The sequence below is a fragment of the Oenanthe melanoleuca genome, chromosome 4A (assembly GCF_029582105.1).
Source record: "Oenanthe melanoleuca isolate GR-GAL-2019-014 chromosome 4A, OMel1.0, whole genome shotgun sequence".
Lineage (NCBI taxonomy): Eukaryota > Metazoa > Chordata > Aves > Passeriformes > Muscicapidae > Oenanthe > Oenanthe melanoleuca.
The window spans coordinates 2551050-2572397 of NC_079338.1; the positions used below are offsets into that span (position 1 = coordinate 2551050).

Consider the following 21348-nt stretch of genomic DNA (forward strand, 5'->3'; position numbering starts at 1 on the left):
GAGGGGCGGTGTGTGCCCGTGAGCGGGTGCGGGGGGCGCGGCGTGTGCCCGGGCGCTCCGCTCCGCTCGGTTCCGCTCGGTTCGGCTCCGCTCCGCTCGGCTCGGCTCTGCTCGGGCCCGGCTGCCTCCAAGGCACGGGCGGAGGCGGCGGGGGCAGCGCGGGGAGCTCCCGGCGGGGTTTTTGGGGAGGCGGGTCGCAGCCCTGCCCGCCGCCGCCGGGGCTCGGAGCGCGATGCTGCGGCCGCCCTGCCCTGGCCGCGGGCGGCGCGGAGCCGCGGGGCCGCGGGCAGCGGCGTAGGGACCGGCCGGGCGGCGGGGGCGGCATGGGGGCGGCCGGCGGATCGCGGATGAGCCCCGGGCCCGCGGGCACCCCGGCGGGTTCCGCCTGACGGAGCGGCGCGGAGGTGAGCGGGGACCGCACCGGGCGGGGGACGGGGCCCAGAGCCACCGGGCACTCTCGGAACTTGGAGCGCCGAGCGTGGAGCGCCGGGCGCGGGTGGTCGGGGCCGCTCCGTGCCCGCATCCCCCGGAGCCGCCGGCACCCGCCTGCCCCGGCGGGCAGCGCTGCGCACGCTGAAGTTACCGGCGGCGGGGCCGGGAGGGATGCGGGACCGAGAGGGATGTAGGACTGACAGAGATGTGGAGAGGGATGCGGGACTGGCAGAGATGTGGAGCCGGGGGGATGCGGGGCTGAACGGGATGCAGGACTGACAGAGATGTGGAGAGGGATGCGGGACCGGGAGGGATGCGGGTACCGGGAGGCATGCGGGGCTGAATGGGATGCAGGACTGACAGAGATGTGGAGCCGGGGGGATGCGCGACAGGACGGGATGCGGGGCTGAACGGGATGCGGGACAGGACGGGATGCTGGGCTGAACGGGATGCGGGACAGGACGGGATGCGGGATTGGAGGGATGCGAGAGTGGCAGAGATGCGGAGCCGGGGGGATGCAGGACTGGACGGGGTGCGGGGCTGGACGGGATGCGTGGCCGCGCTCCCCCACGGGAGTTGACGGGAATCGCATCCCGAGGGACGTTGCTGGTTTTTATCTGCCCTTGCCCTAAATGTCAGCACGCACCGATCACCTGCACCCTCGCAGAGCGGGTTAAACGCCGATTTAATGGTTGAAATGCAGAGTTTTTATTCATTCGGGCAGCCCTTGGTCTGGCTGTGAGACGTCCGGGTGACCCACGTGCCCTCAGCATGGGAGAGGTGACAGTGATACTGGAGGGGTGTTCTCTGCTGTGATGCTTGCAGGAGAAAAACGCCTTTTTTATCGACCCTCTTTGAACTACCAGGCATCTCTCAGTTTATAGTGTATCAAATTCCGCAGGGAAAAAAAAAAAAAAAAAGGAAAAAAGGGCTGATTTTCAAGACTCTTCATAAGTTCATTTGTTTACTATGGAGCCGTGACTTCAATGGTCTCTTTGGTATAAAAACATTCTGTGTGTGATATTTTTGGTGGCATTGACAACAGATTTGTTAGTCATGGTTATGAATATGGTAATGTGCGAGTCTCCCATTAAATTCTCCATGCTCTAAGGTAACATGGTTGAACAGTCGGGTACCGAGTCTTGCATTCTCGAGCAGCATCACTTTGAACTCCCAGTCTGTTTGATCACTTCTTCTCAACTTTTCCACTGTATTGTAAAAAAAAAAATATTTGATGCTTCTGCCGGTCAGATGCAAACACTAAGTTTTCTGCCCGGTCACAAAGCCAGCTTATGTAATGCAGTGCCCTGTGCAGAATGCAAGAGGGGATCAGGGAGCACAGAATATCCCGAGTATGAAGGGACCCACCAAAGCTGGAAGGGGGGATTTTTGGGAAGAGGATTGTCTTTGTGGTCACGGTGCCTGTCCCCACGGGAGAGCTGAGCAGGGTTTTTCTGTTCTGAGGACATCCTGCCTGATCCTGGGCAGGGCTCTCAGTCTTCTTCGGAGTTGATTGCCTTCTCCTTAATGACGGCATCTCCTGTGTCACTGCTTCCCAGGGCTCCGTGAAGCTGCTCAGAAGCCCTTGAGAGCACTTTTCAGCCAGGCAGGTACTGTGTAAATGCAAATTACTGCGTTTGCTGCTTTAAAAATGCTTTTCAGAAGTTAAAGCGGTATCTTTAGGCAGTTTCTTGGAACTTGTAGCCAAATGCCTGTTCAGGGAGCTCCAAAGCAGACTAAAGGAACTGAGATTTTGAGTAATACTCCCTCTAAAGAAATCTAGTGTTGTTTCTCGAGGAAAGGCAGGAATGCAGCTCCCATTTGGGGGTTATCAGATGTGTCACTCTGCTCTGGCCATGAGTATTCACTCCTGCTTTCCCTGCCTGCAGCTTGGCAGCAATTATCAGCTGAAGAAATGCTTCAGCCTCAGAGCCTTTAGTGGATGGAGACATGAAGGTGCTTCCCCTGACCACAACACCCCTGGCCTGCTGTGAGCCCACTGCTCTCTGTGGTGGGGCTTTGCTGTTCCCTCTGCTTGTACTTTTATTCTCAGCTGCAGCAGGGATCAATACACTGCCAGCTAGGTGCAAGTCTTCCTAGGCAAGAACTATACCTCAGGTACTGCTACAGAGCACATCTCTAGAATTAAAAGTAAAGAAAAAAGGTCGAGGTGCTGGTTTTTTGTTTAGTTTGTTGTTTGTTTTTTTTTCCTTGTAAAGTGATGGAGAGAAACTAGATGGAAAAGGACTTGAGCTTGAGACTAGCCTCTGGTCAATCTTAATATATCTTGCAAGTGCATAGAACATGAACAAAATTCCTTACTTTTATTACTGGGCTTCTGAGAGAATGATTTCTATTTTAATGTGCATGGCTTTCACTGTAGTATATTGAAATCTCATTGGTTTTGTAATCTGGTTTTTAAAAGGTGTTGTTACTTTTCATGACCTCTTCCTGCTTTGGTAGGATCTCTGAATAGCTTCTAGAATTGCGTTAGAGGTAATGCAAAAGCTCAAAATTCTTTGATCAGCTTGCTTTCTGCAAAGATTTATTTCAGGCAACCTTAAAAAAAATCCTTAGGATGTCAATTCTGAGGTCTTTTCATGTTGTGGATTTAATAGACAAGGTACTGTCAGCTGAGCTATGAGTCTTGCTAAGAATATGATTACGTTGTTTTTTGAGAGATGTAGTTCTTGAAAACATACCTTGGAGAAGAAAATTCACAATAGCTACGTGCAAATAATTTTTTTTTCTACAACAGATGGAAGAGCAGTCAAGGGTGGCTAAAATTAGTTTGAAACAGAATAGATTATTCCTACAAGTACAGTAGTATAATTTGTACAAAATGAGCCAAATCCTACTAATTGTTACACTGTAACTGGTGTAAATATAGAGTAATTTATTTGCCTGGGTTTTCTCCTTCTTTATGAAGAAATGCAGAGCACAGGGGATTATGAGGCTGTTGGATTTTGAAATGCTTGCAAAAGTCAGTTTTTCCTGAAACCCTGTGGCAGAATATGGCCCCCCACTCTCATCTTGACAACAGCATAATATTCACTCCCTGAGACTCCAGTTCCAAATTTGCTGTAATGTGATTGTGGGTAGAGGGTTGCTGAATGACTCAGATGAATGTAGCTCAGAGTAAACAAACATGTAAATCATTTCTGGCTAGAGACAGAGAAAGGAAAACATGAGAAGAGCAGAAAAAAGCCAACCTGAATGATGAGACATTGGTAAAGTCTCGTTTAGCAAGGATCACCGAGTTCAGCACGGGGTGCAGCCACCAAAAACTGGGGGCTGGATTTGCCATGGTCTTTTATCTCTGGGATGAGAGGCACCTGTGTGGAGTGAGTGCCCAGATGCAGGTATTGCACACAGAGTTCTGCAGTTTCTTGGGCTGGCAGCTCAGTACAAAGGTGAGCAGGCTCATCTCAGCACCTGCACTTGGCACATTTCAGAGAGTGGGAACCTGGTGTGCTGCCTGTCCCAGACAGACAGGGTGCTGCCAGGGATGGATGTGTGCCTCTTATAAAATCCAATCTGGGGGAAAAAAATTAGCACGAGCTAGCAAATGATTCCCAAAAGTTTGTGAACCTGAAATCCTGATGAGCAATGTGGAGCTGGTATGAATAACAGCAGAAGGGTCCAGACCCAGTGTGTGGTTCAGATCAAGAAGTACCAGAGCAGGTCAGTGGTTTTTAAACAACTGTGGGTTTCTTAGCTAGACAGGCACTAAATCAGAGTGAGGCAAAGGCTGCTCTCAGTTGATTTTCCTGCCAAGGGAGATGGCCAGTAAGCACAAATCACTGCAACACAGCACCTTGCTAGCCAGCTCCTCTTGGATGCCCAGGCCCAGTGCAGTCAGAGCTCCAGGGAGGAAGGAGCTGTCCCTGTGAGAGGAGCTGCAGTGGCTGGAAAGCCGGGCCAGGGCTGTTACTCCTCTCAGCTCTCGCAGCCATTCCGCTCCAGTGTGTTTTCAGGCTAAGTCAGGTTAAGTTCCCTCTTGGGGAAGCAAGAAATGTGCTGGCATCCAGAGTTGAGATGAGGAGAGCTGGGGCTGGTCCCCTCCTGCTGCTGCATGAGGATCAGTTCCCTGCAGCTCTGCCTCCCTGCTGGATAACCTGCCTCGTGTTCTGGCTGCTTTTATCACCATGGTACAGAGCTGCTGTGGTGTTGTTGGAGTTCTCCAACACAAAAGTTGTGCTCTTCCTGAGATTTCTTGCAGTGAGTAGTCCCTAAGTGAAGTGTAGCTGTAGGTATGGCACCCTTTGCAGTGTTTTCTGTGAGGTCATGGCTGGGAAGGAACTGGAGACACAAGGAGTATTTCTCTCTGTGTGTGAGTAGCAGGTAGACTTGAGTCCTCATTTTATCAATTTTTTTATTTTCTTTAGAGCACATCAGTTTTTTTATCTGTGTTGGTCACAGATATATTTCATGGGCACTGTGGTCACAGTGTTGGTCACAGCACTGTGATAGGAGACCTGACTGAGGCAGCAGGATGGTTCCTGCTAATGGGAATGATGGGTGTTTCTGGTAGCTCATTAGACACATATTATTATTTATTCTCAGCTCAGCCTCTGGATTCAAGCCAGGAAGCTGCTTTGTCCTTATTCCCTTCTCCCTTCTCTCCCTCTCTCTCCCACTTCACGTGCTGTGAACATGTTCCAGTGAGAACTGAAGCAATTTCCTGGCCCCTCTCACGTGTCCTGCATCCCTTTTTTCATCCTTAGAGAGCAATCTGATTCACTGTTTGGGAAAGACTGGCTTAAGCACCTGAATAGAGTCAGATAGGTTCCCTATCATGTCTGCTAATTAAATTGTAATGCTCATTACCACAGGATACTGTGGAGGGCAAAAGCATGAGCAGGTTGAAAAACATGAGGCAAGTTCAGAAGGCACAGAGAGAGGACAGGAAAGATGAAGGTCTGGGTGTGACCTCTGCCTCCCTGGAATTGCCAGGATGCAGGGAGAGTGCAGAAGGGCACCCAGACTGCTGCCCATCACCAGAGATGGCATCCTGGGGTAGAAGGAGCATGGATTTAATCCATTCCCTTCTCCCAGCTCCGACCTGCACAGCTTGCTAAAACAGCAACTCACTTTCTGCTCAGTAAAATAAAGAGGGAGGGATAGAGCTTGTGGAATAGTGTTTATTGGGCATTTTGGTTCCAGAGTGATAACCAGGGTAGAGATTTCAGCCTGCTCTCACAGGTATTAATGGATTAACATAGGAAGCTGCAAGAATTTCATTGTGTGAAGCCTTACTGACAAAAGCAGTGAGAGGATGAAGCCATTTGGGGCTCAGGGCTTTGCCTGGGACAACAAGATGAAATAATTCCTCTCTCTCATTCAGTCTTTGTGTCCTGTTCATTCTGGCTTTGCTGCACTACGAAATGGAGGTGCTGATCTCTCACTTAGCCTGGAGCTGCAGTTAATGGAAATCTCTGTATTATGTGTATTGGGGTATTTGAAAGTTTCCAGGTGGAAAGACCTCCAGGTTTATAAAATTGTCCTAATGCCCTAAAATTGTTCATAATAGCAGCAAGAGGAATAATAAGAATTGCTAGGATGTCAGTGCCTTGTCACCCATTTCTCCTGTGAGGTTGAGTTGGAAGCAGGGACCTGAATGGACAGGGGGCTGTGAGGGGGTCCCTGAGGAACTGCTGGGAAGGCTCAAATTCAAAGAGAAGCATCTGCTGCAAGAGAGGGATTTTCTAAGTGAAAAGAAGAGGTTATGTGGACAAAGGAAGTAAGATGTGATCTATGGAAGAGGGCAGGAGAGCACAGAGAATGTTTGAACAGAAAGATGCAAAGTCCCTTCTGGGGCTATAGTGAAAATCCTTTTCCCAGATTTTTCTGTCCTGTGTAATGCCATCAGGGGATCCTCATCTGGGAAGAGCAGACTGAGCCACTGAAGAATATTAAAGGTTTGCTTCTGCTGCAACATCTAATTTCTTCAGCAAGAAAACAAAGACTTTCTTTCCTCTTGGGAGAGTCTCTGAACTGACCCCAGACCAGGGCAGGGAGATGCTCTGTAGCTGGGAAAAGGGCTCCAGGCTTCTCAGATTTAAGGTCTAAACTTCTGCCTTGAAATGCACATCTTTGTTTAAGCCTGGAGCTCTGTGTTTATGGGGTGCTAGGGCAGATGTTCTGACATTTGTGGGTTTCTGTGGATCTTGAGCTGATGCCATGTTTGGAGTGGTACCTTCCCAGCTCTCCTGACTTCTCCCTCTGCTGCATTTTGGCTATAGGAGCAATGGGAAGGATAATGTAACATAGTTCCTCGTGCAATGGAGAAGCAGAAAGAGAGAGAGAATTTTATTTAAAGAAACACTAATATATGTGGGGTAGTATGTGCAAAACAGAATAGAAAAGACTCACTGGTCCAAGAAGGCAACACCTTTCTGAAATCATGCTTTATGCAAAACATCACAAGACACTCACACGGCTCTCACACACCCTGCAGGTGTTTAATCATTGTTAGAATTTCTTGTCCTTGTCCTTGAGAAACCAAAGGCTTCAAGGCTGCTTTTTCCCTGTTTCTGAGCTGTATCCAGCATTCCCCACCTGCAGGGTGCTGGGATCACCCTGGGAGCTGGGAGAGGTTTGTTGTGGTCCCGCAAAGCCGCGCCTGCGCGCACCCGGCGCATCTCCACTTCCACATTCTCTCCTGCAGCTTTCCCTGCACCCTGTCTGTAACCTAATCAAACAGGCTGAGCAGCTGGTGAGTGGGAGCCTTGCCTGTCAAAGACAGGAGTAGGAATATCAGCAGTCAACAAGCCATCACTTCAGCTACTGGCACAAAATGGAATTGGGAAGGGTAGGCACCCCTCCCAAAAATAAACCCATTGCTGTCCACAGGAGCCACATGAACCCCTGGCTGACTGAAATAGTTTGGGAAGAGAAAGGATGGAGAGTGGCTTGGCTGAAAAGGGATGCAGGATGCTGCAGTGGATGGAAGGAAGAGGTGTTTTAGAAGTGTTTTACATACAAGGGTTTCTGGATGATCTCCAGTCAAAAATAGTTCTTTTGCACTGGCCATACACCTATGGAGTGAGTCAGGGAACACAAAGATGAGCAGATCTTCCTGGCTTGTCCTCTGATTTTGCCAAAGATTTGAATGGAGCAAAACTTAAAATAGGTGGTTTTGTCCTACAAAAATCTTACAGATTCCTGGTATGTCACTCCAGTCTTCAAGCACAACAGTCAGCAAGCTCCCAAAGTTTTTAATTATTTATGCAAAGAGGAGCATCTAGAGAATCCAAGAGCCTGGTAGTTAAACCTCTCAGGAGAGAGCTGGGGAAAGACAAGGAAAGGCTGGGATTTGGGCCACCAACACTGGTCTTTCTGTGGGGAATAAAGATCAGATTTGTCAGAGTTATTAGCTCTGCCTGGTCCCTGCTCAGGGACATTTCCAGTCCAAGGCTGAGTTAAATTCTCAGAATTTCCAGTTCTTGCCAGGCTGAAGGGAATTGTGGCTCTAATCAGCCACTTCTCTCTCACCAGTCCTGGGGCTGGCTGTGGGTTGGATTGTTGGTGAAAACTGAAGGGCCCTTCTGTGAGCACAGGAGCAGCAGTGGGAAATTAAAAAATTCCCACTGACTTTAGTGAGATTTAGATCTGGGCATGAAGAACAGCGTTTTATTTCAGATGTTCTCACTGTTCTCTGAAAAGTTTATTTTCATTCTTTCTTAGGGCATGCTGTGTGATATAGCACCAAAATTCAGGGTGAAGCATTTGGGGTGTAAGGAAAGAGTGATGTTGCTGCCATTAATCTTTGTCTCCTGCAAAAACCAGCTGGAAACAAAGCTGTGTCACTGACCTGTGCAGAGCAGGCCAGTTCTGTGGGTTGGCTTTTTTAGCATCAGAGCTGTTTTTTGCTGCTTCTGCATACAGAGAGAGCTTCTCCTCAGTGACCAGAAGTGTGTGTGTGGAGCAGCACATCTGACTGGTGCCAGTGACCTCTTGAGAGGCATCCTTCTGTCCCTCCCAGAATGGGGGCTGACTCAGCCCAGCAGTTTGGGCAGGAGTTGAGGCTCAGCCCTCTGCAAGCACTGAGTTCCAGATGGGGAGTTAATGCCCTGAGTCGTTTTGTGCTGTGACAGGCTGAGGTGAAGGGAACTAAGGAGTTGCTCAAAGTCACAGAGGTGTGATTCCTGCAGTCCTGCTGCAGAGCCCCTCTCAGAGTCCTTTAATCTGATTATTCTGCTTGGCTGAAGTCCTTTAACTGCCCAACTTGGAGCCCTGAGGCTGAGAGAGGATCCTGTGCCTGATTGTTCCAACATTTAAACCGGGATAAAACTACAAACACCTGTGGAATCTCTGCTGTCAGATTATTCACAGCAACAACATTGTGTCATGGTGTTGTTTTTTTCCTTGCTAATGGCCATTTCAGACCTTGATCCAGGTTCTACAAATGGCTCTGGTGTTCCTGCATGTTTGGCCAAACATGTTTTTGCCAGCTCATAGATTGTCTCTCATTTTCCATGATGCCTGTAGGAGATTTTGGGCAGCCACAGGATGTGGTTCTGTTTGATCCAGACACTGATGCCTTTTCAAATGCCCTCTGCTCATACTGGCAAGGTGAGAGCCACATTAAGGGTGGGTTTTCCTCCCTTTCCAAGGAATCACCAGGCTTGAGTGGGAACAGCTGGGGCATGCAGAGAGATCATCCACACAACACTGAGTCCTGGTCCAGAGCATCTTCCTGTGCTTAAATACTGAAGCATTATGAAGAGAATGCAGAATTGAAAAAAAAAAAATCAAATTAGGCTTTCAGTTCTTGTTCACTTCTGGAAGATGTGAAGGATGTTAATGGCATTATTACTGTGCCCATATTGCAGCTTAAACCAGCTTTTATGGATTGAACCTCTTAGCGTGGAGTTAAGGATAGATTAGCAGCATTTCCACCTATTTTACAGGCAAGGAAAGAGAAACAGCAGCACAGCCCTGATCAGGCAAGATTGAGAAGCCCAAGTTAGTTTTCTTCCTTCCTTGAGGCTGTGCCACACAAAGCTGTCACTGAGTTCAGTTTATTAGCTCAGAAGCAAACGAACAGTGTGCTACTAAAAATGTGGATGCATCAGGGGCACCATCCTGCTGTGTGGAATTTGTGATGGATGGAGTCCCATTTTATTCATCTTTTGTAATCTCAGCACACAGAATATGCCTTTGTGAGTACTAAATGGGGAATCAAGTCATAAAGAATTGAGGCTTCAGATCTGAAAAGTGAAGAGTAAGGGCAGTTCTTCAGTGAAGTGAAGTCTTTTATAGGGAAGATCATTTATAAGTGTCATGGATAACTGATGCTGTTCAAAAAGTACTGGTTTGTTTCCAAATTAACCAACACATAAGTAGACCTGCTCATGCCTCATTTAAATTCTTTTTTTGCTTTGGAACCAGAGGCTCAAGCTAATGTTTTTCATCCAACACTCTTGTTTAATCCATATGGATCAATTATCATTACCAAGAGCTGCTGCTAAAGAGAATGTCCTGCACCTGAAAAATGCACTATGGAGCAACCTCCTCAGGCTGCAGGATTCTCCTATCCCAGATGGATCTCCTCAGTGCAGTGGAGATGCTGGAGACACAAGGGGTGTTTGAATGCCAGGCTTTTTTATTTGGAGCATCCCTGTTTTTGCAGATGTTTGGAGCATGAGTGCACTTTGCATGGGTGCTTGAATCCCTGGGAACTGATGGATGCTGTTCCTGGTGGGAGCCCTGCTGGCATTAGACCAGCCAGGATGTGTTTGTAGCACTGCTGATACTGCCTTTCACCTCTGGGCAGCTGGGGAGACCTTATGGGGCAGAAAATCACAGCTTTTAATAATTTTAAATATTAAAAGTGTGTGATTGTGGCAAGAGTGAATCCTGTTTGTGTTTGTCACAGCCCAGGAATGTTCCACGACCTGAGCACCTTCACCCCCCAGGGCAATGCCAAAACAGTCCCTCGATGTTTCCTGCTGCCCCACGCCCTATTTCTGCACAGAGATGTGTAAAGCACCAGGAGATGGCCCTGCTTTGGTCCAGATTTCTGCTTTATTGGGTTCTAAATCTCCCCCTAAGGCAGCACACACCCAAGCCCAGCACAGCACCGGTGATGATAGAGACATACTCCTCATTGTTCTCTTTCCTTATTTTTTAGGGTGCTGAGGAGGGGAGATAGAGCCCGAAACTGAGAGTGACAATAGACTTAACTCAAAGCTGAGCAGCTTTGTGGCTGAGAAGTGAGGAAGTTGAGTAGCAGCATGTGACAGACCCCACTGGTGGGACATGAAATGGGCAGCAGTGCACAGAGATGCTTTGATGTGCTCCCAAAGCTTTGCAATGCCTTCCCTGCTGAGCTGGAGGAGAGCTTTAATTTGGAAACTCTAGTCAATGGCATCACAAGTGCAATGAGGCAGGAAGGAGTCCAGGATAGTGACTTCTCTTTTCAGTTTTAGCTGTGCAGTCAGGAGTTTTGTCACTGGAGTCTGTGAGACAAAGTGGATCTGCATAAGCAGAGTGAAATTCAGAGTGCACAAAATGCATTTGAAACAATTTGGCTCTGCTCTGGCTGAAGCAAAGTGAAGGAAGAACATAGTACATTAATAACTAACACTTGAAAAGCAAATAGGAAAGGAAGTTAAAAGAATGGAATGGTCTAAGTGCTTTTGTGCTCCAAGATGACAGATAAATATATACAGATTTAATTAGGAGAGGGTGATTTGAAATCTCAAAGCCAGCTATCATCCTCTCACTTTCTCACAATATTTTGTTACAGCCTACTATAAAAAAGGCAGTTAATTAAAACAGATTTATTCATCCAATCATGCAGGTGTTACAATGAGACAGTGCTTCCAGAACCTGGGTATTTTTGTTCCATTTAATGGAAAGCAATAATACCATGTAGGAGGTGTCTGCAGCAGGCAATATTCATCCCTCCTTCCCTGAGTGTGTTCAGTGCCCCTGCCCTGAGCCCAGCAGCTTCAAACACCCCCTGAGGTGCTGCCCTGCATTCCAGGTGTGAGGAGGGAGCATTTTCCCCGGGATTTTGGTGCTTGCAGGGCTGCAGCTGCTGCTGCTGCCTGCTCAGGCTCCCCGGAGGGTTTGCAGCCCGATGCTGATGCAGTCCATGAAGAGGAGTCACCTTGAGTTATGCAAGTGCAGACCTGCTGCTGCAGTGCCACAGAGATGTCTCTGCTGCTCTGAGCCGTGGCAGGAGCAGATTTGGGGGCTGAGTGGCTCATGTTTGCCCAAATCTGAGTGGTCAATTTGGGTTTTTTGCCCCAGGGAGGGGGTGGTGTTGGATCCCAGAAACCTGGGATTTTTTGAGCTTTCTGTGCATTCTGGCACTGACCCCCTGGAGAACACTGCTTTTGACCTGAGCCCTTGGAGAGGGATTCCAAATTTGAGTGATGGAGTTAAAATCATGGGTGTGTAGTTAAATAGAAATGTGGGGTGTCACATGGTGAAGGGTTTTAAATTCGGGGTGTTTATAATATAGTAATGGGTATGGGACAGGATGGAGGATTTTGGGTGTTGTTTCCTTCTGTGTTCTTCTTTTTCTTCATGGTTTCAGGCAGTAGTTTTTGGTTGGACAGTTAGTGCTGCACTGAGGGTCACAGGAGTTTGGTTATTGGGTCAAAAGTACAAATAATGTAGGTGTTAATTCTCTGTTGGACTGTTTAAGAGACCTTGTAGCAGCTGGATTAATCTCCATTTTGCTCACTTTTAGCTGGTAGGTAAAAGTGTTGCAGAACTTTCTGTACTTTAGATAAGATTTAACAAACAGCCAAGCCTGAACACAAGAAAATCCATTTCCTTCATGTGTTTTTTAATTCTGGCTCTGAGTGAAGACAGAAGAAACTACAGACAAAACCACTAATTAAGTGGTGCAAATTTGGGAAACATGCAGATAGCATTTGATTTTTTCCCACCTGAAACATCAGCCAAGTGACATTTGTCAGTCACAGTGTGACAGTCCAGACTATCCTGCCAAGGGTTTGCAAGGGGCCTCAGGAGCTCTCCTGAAATGCAGGGCAATTCTTGGAGGAGTCCAGATTCTCCCACCCAGGCTCCTCACTCCTGGAAGGTGATCCATGGTTTCCTGGCTGAGCCAGCAGAGGTTTGGGACTGGCAGGGTTTTTGCTGAGCAGGTTTTTGGCTTCAGAGGGGCATCTCACAAGTGGGACACTGTTTGCTTCACCTGACCTGAGTTTGAGTGCTGCTGTCATTAAAAGCACCACAAAAAACTCAAAGTACAAATAAAGAGAAACTGGCTAATAACTGTCATATTTTAAAAAATCCCACCAAAACCAGTTTTGAGGTGCAGAATAGACCCTTATCTAAATATTTTGATTTTGCTAAGGAGAATAAATCATCCATGACTGAACGAGGGTGGACTGTTCTGAGACACCTCAGGGATGAAATAAAATCCAGAGTACCAGGAGGAAAAAGAAGAGACTTGAGGTAGAGAAGCATCTGCAACTTGGAATCCCTCCAGACTGCACACTGTGAATAAATGGCTCTTGGAGCATCAAGGCCTGGCCTTGGGGATGGGACAAGGACTGTGCCATCCTCCTGTGGTGGGAGTGGGTGGGCAGGAGACAGGCAGGACTGAGGGGGCAAATCCAGCAGGGACTGGTGCAGGGTGGGATGCACAGCAGTTGCCAGTTGGGTCAGCAGCAAGCAGCACCTTTAATTATTTTAAATAATTAAATTATTTAAATTTAATCAGTTAATTAATTAAAATTAAATAAATTAATCAAAATTTTAAATTAAATTAATTGTAGAGTTTGGAGCAAAAGCAGGACAGGGGGAAGAGCTGTAGTCACCATGATCAGATGGGCAGAGCCCATGTGGCTTTAAGCTCTCCTCCTCTTCATTGTGGAAATCCAGGGGAAACCAGTGAGGAAAAAACACAAATTTGTCCATCCAAACAACAATTTACTAAAAAACACAAAATACTTGGATTGTCCATAGGGGATCCTTAGTAAGGATCATGGAAAGAGTAAATTGCAGGAGTAGTCTTATAGGAGAAATTCCTCAGTGCACAAGGATTGAAATGAGACATTTAAGAGCTGCACCATTCTCTCTCCAGCTGGAACACCCCCTCTTGCAAGGGCTGACAAAAGATGAGTTCCCTGCCCTGGGATCTGTGGGATGGGCAGTGGCAGCAACATCCCTGGCTCACTGTGGAGAGAAAAAGTGAGAGATCACAAAGACAGAGCCAAATAAGTGACTTAGCACTGCCTAAAACCAGGGCATGGCTGGTGTCTGGAGTTTTCCATGCATGGGGAGAATGTGTTTGGCTCTGTTCTGCAGAGCCTGGCTGCAGGGGATGCCCAGGAGAGCAGTGCTTGTGCTTGTCAGAGTGGTAAAATCCACTCCACTGTGTTCTGATCACAAATCAGGAAAGGTGGACCTGAGCTGAGCAGGAAGGAATCAGACCTGAGCCAAAGGTAGGTGAAGAAAGCAAATAGGAAATATGGCCCAATGCATTTAAGGCAATTGAAAAGAGGTTGTCACTGGCAGCAAGATCCAGCTAAGAAAACAAAATGCTCATCAGAGTGCTGGAGAGGACAGGAAAGTTGGTGCTGAATCTGGCTTCCCACTGGAGAGCTGTGCTGGCAAAGGTAATTAATGAGCAGGGGGTGGAAATCTCAGAGATTTCAGCTGAAGAAGCTGAGGAAATTTAGCCAAGCTGCAAGTACTGTAACACTAAACACAAACCAGGTCCCTCATGGCACTCCTAAACACAGGACCCAGGGAATATAACCTGAGAAGAATTCAGCCTTAGTTCATCAGAGTAAAAAAATAGTTTTGGTTTGGTTTATTTTCATGCATATAGAAGTAACTAGCTACTAAATACAAACCCATTCCATTAGTATAGTTACAGAAAGGGACCTGAAAAATCAGGTTTTGAGGAAACTGTGAACCCAAATACTTTTGTTGAATCCAAATTAAGTCCTGTGTGTAATTAAGCTAGCAGGGATGCAGGGTAATCCTAAAGAGTCAAAGAATTAATTTTAGATTTGTGACAGAAGCAAGGTCAGACTCAGTATTTTAATCAATCATGCAGTCTGTCTAGGAGCAGCTCAGAATTTGAGGAAAGTCCCAATTTTCCCTTGTGATGATGCATGTAACATGTCTTCCATGCATATTATTTCTGCAGTAATTTTTGCTGTTCTTCTGTGAAAACTAGATTGCTGGTAATAAAATTTAATGGACAATGTTGAAGAATGCTAACAGCTAATTACATGAACAAGGAAATGTGTATAACTAACCATAGAGCTTGAAATGATGGAGCTGTACATGGTCATTATGCCAGTGCCCATTGAAAGAGTGAGGGCAAAAAAATCCCCAGGTCTTGATTTAATATCTCTGCCAGTTGCTTGTTATACAAGCTGGGTTTAGCCCTTTGTATCTGGTTTTTAATCTGACACTTTATCTGCTTTTCTGTATCTGGAAAGAAGAGTGCTGACATTGAAGAGGAGAGCTGTGCAGTGAAATTTATTGAAAATAGGAAGAAGCAAAAAATGAATTATAGGAACAGAGAGGTTCCTGTCACAGCAACCAGGAGCAGGTTGTGCTTTCTTGCAGGCACCAGTGGTGCCTGTTCCCTGTGTTTCAGTGAACACCTTAATCATAGCTCACTTCTTGTACAAGTTTTATTTGTGTCACACCTTTTTGGTGGGGCAAAATAGGTGGGGGTGTCTTCAAGCACCATCCAGGCATGGAGGTAAAAATGATAATAAGGATGCTAAAAAGGAAAATAATGCAAACTGGTAACTTTCCATCTCCTCTTCTGTATAAGGGTTGGAGTTGTCACCAGCAGTGATTGTGCCTCAGGATTAAACCCCTCACTGAGATGGATGGGACTGTTCAAACCTCTCTAAGCTCTTTGTTCCTTTCCAGGCTGTCTGCTATCTCCTGTATCTGTGTAAGCATCAGATACCTGAATTTTCAGACCCTTCAGAGCTATAGAGAACAGAAGCTTTCAGATGAAAAAGCAAGAGGAAACCAAAAGAAAATGAGGATTTGAAAGAACAGTGCTTGTCAGAAGACACCAGCAGTGCATCATCACTGTACATCTGCTGCTCTTGTTTGAGGGAAAATACCAGCAGGGAAAACATCAGCAGGGAAAACATCAGCAGGTCTCACTCTGCTCTGCAGCTTTCCACGAGGGGTTCAGCTGTCAGTGGTTAAGGTGTGGATGGAATGAGGTTCTTTACTGCCCTGGATATTCTCTCAGAAGCTGGAAGTCTCTCCTGCTTTGCTTTCCTTAGAAAATGGGGGTGATGGTTCTTCCTGTTTTTCAGGACTCCCCATGTCAGGGATTTGCAGGAGAAGGGCCCTTGGAAAATAGTGCCTGTCTGGTGATATCCACTCTGTTTGCATTTCTGTCTGTAGCCACTGTGCTTAAATAAAGTTCTTGAGTGTGCAGCACATTTTCTCAGCTGATTTTAAGCTCAGCATGGCACTAGTGGAGGTGTCTTGCAGCAGAGAAGCTTCAGCAGGCCTTGGCTGTTAAGCAGGCCTGTACAGAAATGCATTTCTCCTCTGCCAAAAGTGGTGTTAAATTGGTGGTTGCTTTATTGGATTGAGCCAAAGGGATCCTCTGTCTCTCCATGTGAACAAGGGTGGATGATATCTAGCTGGAATGATTTAATGGACTTCCAAAACTGCCTTCATGGAGAACACCAGTGATGCTTCTGCACTGAGTGATAACACCCTTTTAGCTTTATAAATAGCAGAGCAGGCAATCCCTGGAGTGTGTGGGCTGGAGTCAGTGCACAAAATGCCTCTGTCACCCTGACCTGCTAGCAGAGCAGAGCACAGACACATCCCTTGCTGCAAGGATCACAATGGGGCTTTTTCCAGCCAGGAAAGGACTAAAGAGAGAAGATCCTGCATTCCCAAATGAAGCAGCTCCCAGGAAATGCTGATGGCCCCAAGCCTGACAGAGCTCAGGGAGTGTTTGGCTCTCAGGGATGCACAGGGTGGGATTTTTGGGGTGTCTGTGCAGGGCCAGGGGTTGGGCTGGTTGATCTTTGTGGGTCCCTTCCAGCTCAGGATGCTCCATGACTCTGTGTTTCTGTACTGTGATTCTGTGATTCTGTTTTCTGTCATTCTAGCACTGCCATGGGCTCCAACACCCATTTCTCCCCTCTCTGTCCCACACTTCAAACCTGCAAACTTAAAGTTAGGAGATTTTCAAACCTAGAGAATTTGGGACACTTTCTGTCTGGTTTCTGCATCAATGAAGTTCACTCTGTGACTCACACTCTTTACTTCACACCCCAGAGGCTAGAAACCTTTTTTTTTCTTTTTTTTCCCCCAGGAGAAAACACATTCTCATATAATTATTGAACTCCCCAAAGCTGAGGGCTGAAAATAAACCCCAGCAAGTGTGGCTAGACTCGCAGGGGAGTGACAAGCATGGCATGACTGTAATCCAGGCTGTGAGCAGCTAGGGGAGCACAAACCCTGGGGAAAGCTGCTCTCCTGGGGTGAAACAGCTCCTTGATAGTGCTCAGAGTGATGCTGCTCACATGGCCTGCTCCTTGGAGTGTCTTAATGCCAAAACAGCTCCTTTCAGAGTCACTTCAGAGGCACTTTGCAGACAGTGCAGTGCTGCTCCCTTGGCAGAGATCAGTATCTTGTGAGCCATCTGTCCTGTAAGAAACAATGCTGCCTTGTCAGGGAGATGGTGAGAACGATATCCCACACTTAGCAGCTCCACACAGACATTCAGGAAAGACTGGCAGCATAAAAAGCACAGCTTTTATCAGGAGTGCACAGATAGGAAGAAACCCTGAGCAGCCAGGGACGTTCTGCAGGTAGTTGTTGTTTGGGTAAATGAAGCAATTAGCCAGATTTCTTCTTTGCAGGTCCAGCACTCACCATCCCTTTATGTGCAGTAAATCACAATTTTGGTGCACGGCTGCCATGGTCTGACCTATGGTTTAGGTAGTGTTATAAATGAAAAACAAAAGGTGTCGATATTCAGCAAAATTTAGATTGCTTTGTTTTATATAGATGGAGCAATCAGCACTGGGGAACGTGAGGGGTCGCTGCCCTCTCCACACTCCATCCAACCTTGGTTTGCAGCCTTTTTTATAGTATAGTCTCTCGTTGTAATCAATAATTATTGGTTTTTTGCTGTCATAATTTTGCCAGGTAAACAGTGGTGATGAATAAACATCCTTAAAGTCTCTGGGTGATAGCCAGGTCTCACAGATAACCATCTGGTCTTGGTAGATAAAACTGGCAAAAATTGGGAAGTCTGGTCTTTGTAGATCACACAAAGGCAGGAAGTCTGATTTTGCAAAATCTGTCAGAATATTGGAAAGTCTTATTTTGCAAACTGATAGTAGATACAACTTATTTAGAAAACATAATATTCATATGTAAAACAGAATGGTTTAATCATGTATTTTCCTTTGTCTAGTGTTCAAGCTTCACTTCAGACCTCAGCATTCTGGTTTATACAAACCCCAATTCTTTTATGATTAACACGAGTCTTTTATCAATTATAACAGGTAGAAAGCAGGAAAGCATAAACCAGGTGTGCAGAGCAGTGTTCAGGGAGAGGGAATTGGGTGAAATTGTGGGTGCATGCAGCTCACATTGTCTCCTGCCTCATTCCTTGGCCTGAGCTGAGTCTCTCCTGCCTGGCAGAGGTACCTGGGGGATGCACAGAGCACAGGAGGGGACAGAGCTCTGGGACACCCCAGGATCTCCCAGCAGGTTCCAGACACTGGTGTGAGGATGGATGGAAGGGAGCAAGGCAAGGAGCCTTTACAGAGCCTTGGAGAAGAGACATGAACCCCAAGAGAGGAAAAGAAAATTGGTGGAGACATCTGAGGCAATGACCACCTTGGGGGTGATTTTCATTTAACTGCAAGATCTTCCTCCCAGCAGAGGTCAGGCAGAAAAGAAGAAAAGTTGGGTTGTATCAGAAGAGACCTGAGATGGAGGAGAAAGGAGAAAGGGAGGACAGGACACCTCCTCAAGAGAAAAAATAATGCCTTGGACTGGTCTGTGAATCCAATAATTAAGACAGACCCCAAGGGCGAGGTATTTGTTAACTGTTTTCTTTTTAAGGTTTGCAGAACATTAATATTTTAAGTAGTTTATTCTTCATTAGCATAATTAAGAATACATAAGTCTAAACTCAGTGAAAACAGAATTAACAAATTAGCAGGTGCAGGAATTTGGAAGCGAGAGGTTTGGGAAAACAGAGGCTGCAAATGTCGGCATTAAGTAGAGCAGGGAAATCGTGCCAAGCCTTACTTATGGATTTGTGCATTTCCTCTGCCTAGGCCCACTCCTGCAGCCAAAGGAATGCAGCTCAATTTCAACATGAACCCCCTGCAGTTATACTGTAGCTGAGCCTGAACCCCAGAGCATGTGAAATAAAATAAAATAAAATTCTTCTGAAGAGAAGCTGATGAGCCTCGCCTCACACGGCTCTTGAAAGCTGAGGTGCCTTGAATCAACACTTAACTGAACAGGGAAGCAAACTGCAAAATTAAATCCAGAAGAAAATGGGAGGAAATTTTAGAATAGTATCTTGGTGAAGGGAAACATAAAAAGAAAAAAGCAGTGACACTAAGATACAGTTCAGACAAGGGCTGGGACGGTGGGAAAGGCATCTTATGCCCATGTGAGAAGTTCTCCTTAGGAAGACCAAGAACTGATTTCCAAGGTAATGCCCTGCAGATTTTTCAGTGTGTGACAGAGTAGCCCTGTGGCTAAAAAAAAAAAACAACTTAAAAATCAAGTTTTTCCCTGGTAATATGGGACATTTCTAGTTTTTATCATCACTTTCATGGCATGGGAGGAAACTACTGCACTCCAGATTGCTCTGGCACTGGGCTTGTCTCAACAGGCACCAAAGAAGTGTTGTTACACCTATTAAATTACAGGTATATAGTACAGATGTGTGTCTGTATTTATGGGGTATCCTGCCCCATTATCACTTGCTGTCACAAGGATGAAACAAATAACTTCTATTTTGCTGCAGATTTCCAGCCCATATAACATGAGGATGAATGCTGTCTGTGCTTTTAAAAGGAATTTTAGGTCTGTGGCTCAAAAGGTCAGGGTGTTACTGTTGTTGGTAGCCAAAGGGCACAATGTAAGTATGGCAAAGATTAAAGAATAATGTGGATACTCCTACAGATCTCTGACTCAAATCTCTGACTTTTCTGGAATAATCAGGTTGAATAAGCAGGTTTTATACTGCAGTTGTTATTCAGGAACCTTTCAGGGCATTAAAACCTGGTTCTGTGCATTCCTTCACTTGGAAGTAGCATGACAGTGTTACTCCTCTCCCAAGCTGATTTATGTCTGTGCAGCATTTTTGGTGTCTTTTGGATCTGCCTGCTTAGTACTCTTGAGAACAACATTTTTCCACGTAAAATGAATGTGTTTTTACTGCCTGCAGCCTTTCTGTGGGTCTTCAAAAACTGTCCAGTCTGCAGTTCTAGGCTCTTTCCTGAGCTATCTTAATGAACTAGGATTTGGCTTTGCTTCTTTATTTCATCTGCAGACCATTCTGTTTATTATCACTGTCAGGAGGAGCTCGCTGACTCTTCCTTTCCATGAAGATTTCTCTTTTCTGGATGGCATTTCCACCTCCCCATAAAGCAGCCAGCTGAGGCAGTTGTTTTGTCCAGGATGTGAAGGATGTGATGAGCTGGGCTGACTTGTGCAAAACCAGGACTGAGACAAACTGGGGCTGCCCTGCAATCTGTCATGCTCGCTCTCCATCCCTCTCAAACACATTCAGAGAGACCTTTTGCTTGTGGAAATGTTTCTGTTTCTCAGCTCTACAACCATCTGGGTGGCTCAGACTGCAGGGTTTGGTGGTGAGGTGTCTGAACTAGGCTGGATCCAACGTGGTGAGGAAGCTGCATGGAAAAGGGACTGTGAGCTGCATTGTCTGGAGCTGGTGAAGGAGATGTAATCTCCCCACACCTATATTTAAATCAGTCCTGTGCTGTGTTTAAATCAGTCACCTGCTCTAATTACATATACGTGGATTTTTCAGATTTTTCTTCCTCTGTCTGGAAGCCCCTAAAAAAAATAAAATCTTTTTTTCTCTTGTAAAGGTTTTAGAACAAGAAAATGTCTGGAAGTTTGTTCCCTTTCCACAGAGTGCAGGCACCCAGTGACTGCCAGGCACCCTCATGGGAGCAGGGTGGCTGCTCCTTGCCCACCCTTGTTTGTTCCCATCTTGTGAAATATAAGTGGTGTGCTTGCTCTCCATGGGGCACAGATTCCTTGTCTTCCTGTCCCCAGTGTTCTACAGATGCAATGAATTTGTCTTTTAATCCCTCTGTATTTACCAGGGTTCAGGATTTAACTTGGGAAAGAGAATTCATGCATTTTGCACTTTGTCATATCCCAAAGGTGCTGCAGGTGAACATAGTATTGTCTAAAAAAAACCCCTTTTTTTATAACTGGGAAACATTCATTTGACAGTTGAGCACTTGAGTTTGCCTCTTCCTTCCAAGAACCTCAGTCAGGTTTGAATGACAGAATGGGGAACAAACCCAAAAGGGAGCCAGAGTGGAGTTGCTGCAGCACAGCAACCCTGGGGGCTCAGAGCAGGGGCTGCAGGTGATGGATGCTCCACGTGCTGGCTCTGACTCCATTTTTACACAGGTGCCAATGAAAACAGCCCAGCAGAGCTTGTTCAGAAATGGGAAGTGATAGCCACTGATAAATCCACTCATTGCTGGATAAGAAAAATGTCTCTGTTGGTAATTCAGAGCTTGCTGCCACTGCCTTTTCCTCCCCCTGGCCACTGTGCCTTCATCTGGACTTTTCCCTCCTGCCTGGGTGGTGCACTTGCACTTCCAGCCAGGCTGAGGCAGGTCTGACAATCCTCACAGCTCTCCCCGAGTCGATGCTCCCAGATTATCTTGC

General features: G+C 46.5%; 1 protein-coding gene across 1 annotated transcript in view; it reads left to right on the forward strand.

Moving 5' to 3' along the window:
- Window positions 1-349: 349 nt before the first annotated feature.
- Window positions 350-21348, forward strand: part of TRPC5 (transient receptor potential cation channel subfamily C member 5) — a 93442-nt gene continuing 72443 nt past the window's right edge. The window contains exon 1 of the mRNA XM_056491376.1: window positions 350-404. The gene's annotated coding sequence lies outside the window, so the exon portion shown is untranslated. The remainder of the gene's footprint in view (window positions 405-21348) is intronic.